Here is a 4,850-nt window from a genome sequence, read left to right as displayed (position 1 = left end):
TACCACGATTCGTCTGGCGAAATCGCGCCACTTTTGGGGTGCAATTGCAAGTCATGGGAATTGCACGGGCGTCCCGTGATTTGCAATAATTCGGGATCGGAGACGCCAATATGCAAACGGAGCCGAAGTGGAAGCAGGAGTAAAAGAAGCCACATTGTTGCAATAATAGTAACCCCCTGTATTGATGTCAATGGACCCTATAATAGCCCCAAGCCCTGATGTCAGTAGCAGTTAAAGCCCCTGGACTGGTGTCATTTTACACACTAATAACCCTCTACATTATTGCCAGTTTTTCACAATATTAGCCCCCAGCATGGGAACCAGTTTATACAATAATAACTCCCAGACTTGGTGACAGTGTACATGTATGCAAAAATTAACCCCCAGCATTGGTGCCACTTTGTGGAAAATTAATCCCCAGCATTGGTGCCACTTTGTGGAAAATTAATCCCCAGCATTGGTGCCACTTTGTGGAAAATTAATCCCCAGCATTGGTGCCACTTTGTGCAATAATAATCCCTAGCATTGGTGCCACTTTTTCACAATAATAATGTCTAACATTGGTGTCTCTTTATGTAAAGGTAACCCCCAGCATTGGTTTTACTTTACCAAATAATAACCCCCTTGCATTGATGTCAATTCTGTACAAAGTTGCATATCAGTAATAAGTCAACTACATTTAATTAACTGCCTATCTCTACTGTTCTTAAGTCTGTGCTACTTACATTATATCCATCCCTTCTCCACTCTTTTTTATGACCTGGGAATGATGTCTTGTCAGGGGAGCAGGTCAGTAGGAAGTTCACCTGTTGGGTGAAGATCACTCTTTTGGACAGTAGTGTGACTTCATCTATTTCCGGGTACAGGTGCGCAGAGAGAGCTCCAGCACTCTACAAGGTGCTGTGCTGCTAAAGTCTGTCCAGAAGATAACTTTCTTGAGCACACAGGGCCCCCCCCCCCCATTTGTCCCAGGCATTCAGGTATTGTCTGTCCCCATTGATAGATTCCACAAATTCCAAGCCCTATCATAAGAACTTTTCTGCTTTATACAAATCAAACGAAAGCTTGCCAGCAAAGATTTTTGCACACAACTTTCCCTTTTTGAATGGAACATCCACCACCTCTCTTTCTTTATCTGATCTCCATTATTTACAGATGTGCATGACGAAAAAATTGACCATTTACATAGAGAGCGTGGCTCAGCCCCACCTCCTGCTCTATCCCCATTGGCTCATTGGCTATGATCCCAAATGCCTCCTGCTGCTGTGTGAGCCAATGAGGAGAGAGAGACTCAGGAGAACCTCTGCTCTAGACATGTTCATGACAACAAAAATTGGTTTTGTTTCTTTCAGATTCGTTAATCCAGTTATTTTGTTTAGTTAAATTCTGAATTTACCCCTACATCATTGCCAGTTTTGCACAATAATAGCCCCCAGCATTGGAACCAGTTTAGATGATAATAACCGCCAGGCTTGGTGACAGTTTACATGTATGCAAAAGTAACCCCCAGCATTGGTGCCACTTTGCGCAAAAATAATGCCTAACATTGGTGTCCCTTTAGGTAAAGATAACCCCCATCATTGGTGTCACTTTACCAAATAATAACCCCCTGTATTGATGTCAATTCTGTACAAAGTTGCATATTAGTAATAAGTCAGACTGCAGAATTAAAAATAATCCAAAAATCCTGCGCTAAGTGATGTATATAAAAATGAGAAAAAAGTTGGTGGTGAAAAAGAAGAAAGCAGCAAATACACTTGATCTATAGAAAAAATCGAATATGACAATAATAATACAGTGTGTAGCGCTAACATCAAAGTAGTGATAAATACCAACCAGAATATAATTAAATATTCATATAAATCATGATAGTGACACGTCCATATCAAAGATGGTGAAATATAGTGAAAAAAAGTCCATTGTATATAATATTGTGCAACTAAAAAATTAATTGAACAGAGAGTCCCAGGGTGGGTGATAACAGATGGGAGACTTCGATCCCAAGGAAGATGTAAAGCAGGAATACACCCGTGAGGAGTACAAAAAATGGCTGCTTACCAGAAACCAAGGCCCCCAAATTACAGGCCACATGCGCTTAGGTATGGAACTGCAGTACTAGGTCATTCCTTCGGGTGTCATGGGAAGATGGGAGATGTGAACACTGAAATATATCAGATGTGAGATCTCATGATCAGCTCCGAGGGTGGTAATTGGCAAATGTGCAAAGGAAAATGAAAAGGCACATTCCCCCCCACCACTGCTACCTCTGTCTGAACTCCCCACCACTGCCTCTGTCTGAACCCCCCACCACTGCTACCTCTGTCTGAACCCCCCACCACTGCTACCTCTGTCTGAACTCCCCACCACTGCCTCTGTCTGAACCCCCCACCACTGCTACCTCTGTCTGAACCCCCCACCACCACTGCCTTTGTCTGAACCCCCCACTACTGCTGCCTCTGTCTGAACCCCCCACCACCAATGCCTTTGTCTGAACCCACCACCACAGCTGCCTCTGTCTGAACCCCCCACCACCACCACCACTGCCTCTGACTCAAACCCCCACCACTTTCTCTGGCTAAACCCCCCTCCACCACATCTGCCTCTGACTCAACCCTCCCATTTCCACTGCTGCCTTGGACTAAACGCCCCCACCACCACAGCCCGTGACTGAACCACCCCCACAGCACTACCACTGCCTCGGACTGAGCCCCCACCACCACCACCGCTGCCTCTGTCAGGACCCCCCACCACCGCTGTGTCTGACTTAACCCACCACCACAGCTGCCTCGGACTGAACCCCCCACCACCACCACCACTGCCTCTGACTCAAACCCCCACCACTTTCTCTGGCTAAACCCCCCACCACCACATCTGCCTCTGACTCAACCCTCCCATTACCGCTGCTGCCTTGGACTTAACGCCCCCACCACCACAGCCTGTGACTGAACCACCCCCCCACAGCACTACCACTACCTCGGACTGAGCCCCCCACCACCGCTGCCTCTGTCAGGACCCCCCACCACCACCACAGCTGCATCGGACTGAACCACCACCACTGTTGCATGTAAATCTGACTTCCTGATAAATTAAATGTTCGTTTTAATTATCATGATATAAAATAATGAATGTGGGGGCCTTTTGGTGGCTGTGATTTTTTTTATTTTCTTTTGGTCCGGGGGCAGCTTTTTTTTCTTAGACCCAGGCAGCACAATGTCTTGGGCCAGCCCTGTATATTGTATAATCATAAACCCTTTCATAGTAATCACTGTTCTTAAAAACTCTTAAATAAAAACCTATTGAAAGTGAAATAAGTTGGGTGTAAGAAATAAACAAAATTAACCTTTGAAAATTGTAAAAAATACTAAGCTTATACCTTGGCTTCCTGGTGCTTCCCGTAGGTACGGCTGATGACACTGGACCCTATCTCAATATTAGGGATGAGTCAAAGATTTGGTCTGAACCTGGGATCAGACTGAAATGTATCCCATTTGGCCCCCTGTTCCATGGGAGTCTGAAATCATACATAGAAGTGGTAAATCTATTGCTTCCATATACAACAGCTTTCCACTGTGACTGATTCCTAAGAAACACTCAAACTTGTGGAATCCCTAGAAACCACTGACAGGAATCCCCACCCCTTGTAAACAAAGGGGCAGGGATAGCAGTGAAATCACTGCCCAAATACAGCACATTTTTGGGCAATGATATTAACCATGGCCATATTTGGTCAATGATGTCATCGCTATCCCCACCCTTCAGCAAAAGAACCAGGAGAACCGCTCAGGTGAGAAAACAATCCCGACCATCAAAGCAGGGTGCAGCTAGGATCCGCAGTCCAGACAGCTGAGTTGTGTAAAGAGAAAGGCAGCCGCACTCCCACTTGAAGGTACAAAGTATAACATTTATTTGAATCCAGAGGATAAAATAATCCTCAAAAAAGTCCCTAGCTGTAAATCCATCATCATTTAGGATGCTCTCCAACTTGCAAAAAAATAAAAAAATAAAAGAAATGGCCCAGCAATAACACTAGCCAAATGACAGCTGTCCAAGCTAATATCAGGTACTGTATATACAGTGAGTCAAGGGTGGGGATGAGCTGTGTAAAGAAAAAGGATGGTTACGACTAAGCGGACGTTTATCCGTGAAACGCGTCAACTACTATGCTTTTATCCCCTGTCTCTGACTGTATTATGGATTGTATCTTGGATTGATTTTATCCTCTGGATTCAAATAAACAGATTTCATACTTTGTACCTTCAAGTGGGAGTGTGGCTGCCTTTTTCTTTACACAACTCATCCCCACCCTTGACTTACTGTATATACAGTACCTGATATTAGCTTGGGCAGCTGTCATTTGGCTAGTGTTATTGCTGGGACATTTCTTTTATTTTTTTTTTTTTTTTTTTGCAAGTTGGAGAGCATCCTGATTGATGATGGATTTACAGCTAGGGGCTTTTTTTGAGGATTGTTATTTTTTTAATAAAAGACTTGACAAAAATGTATTTTCTGTGAATGAGGAGGTGTAGTGTGTACCCCATGCTCCTTCATTTGGGAGGGGTAATATCTAGGGCCTCCCTTAATATTTAACCACTTAAGCCCCAGCCCTATTTCGGACACTTTTTGTTTACAAGTTAAAAGCAGTATTTTTTCCTAGTAAACTACTTAGAACCCCCAAACATTATGTATATTTTTTTAGCAAAGACACTGGAGAATAAAATGTCGGTCATTGCAAAACTTTTTGTCAAGCTGTATTTGCGCAGCGGTCTTTAAAACGCCATTTTTTTGGAAAAAAATTGAAAAATCACATTTCACTGCATTTAAAAAAATACTAAACAGTAAAGTTAGCCCAT

At 43.6% G+C, this 4,850-nt stretch overlaps 1 pseudogene across 1 annotated transcript in view; it reads left to right on the top strand.

Moving 5' to 3' along the window:
• The first annotated feature begins 1,984 nt into the window (after nt 1-1,984).
• LOC309558453 (uromodulin-like) overlaps nt 1,985-4,850 on the top strand; it is a 21,219-nt pseudogene continuing 18,353 nt past the window's right edge. Inside the window, exon 1 of the transcript XR_014226191.1 lies at nt 1,985-2,030. The product of XR_014226191.1 is annotated as a uromodulin-like (transcript). The remainder of the gene's footprint in view (nt 2,031-4,850) is intronic.

Source organism: Pelophylax lessonae (genome assembly GCF_965119305.1).
Source record: "Pelophylax lessonae genome assembly, chromosome: 6".
Classification (NCBI taxonomy): domain Eukaryota; kingdom Metazoa; phylum Chordata; class Amphibia; order Anura; family Ranidae; genus Pelophylax; species Pelophylax lessonae.
Note: the sequence above shows the minus strand (reverse complement) of the source record. Positions and strands in the feature narration are given on the sequence as shown.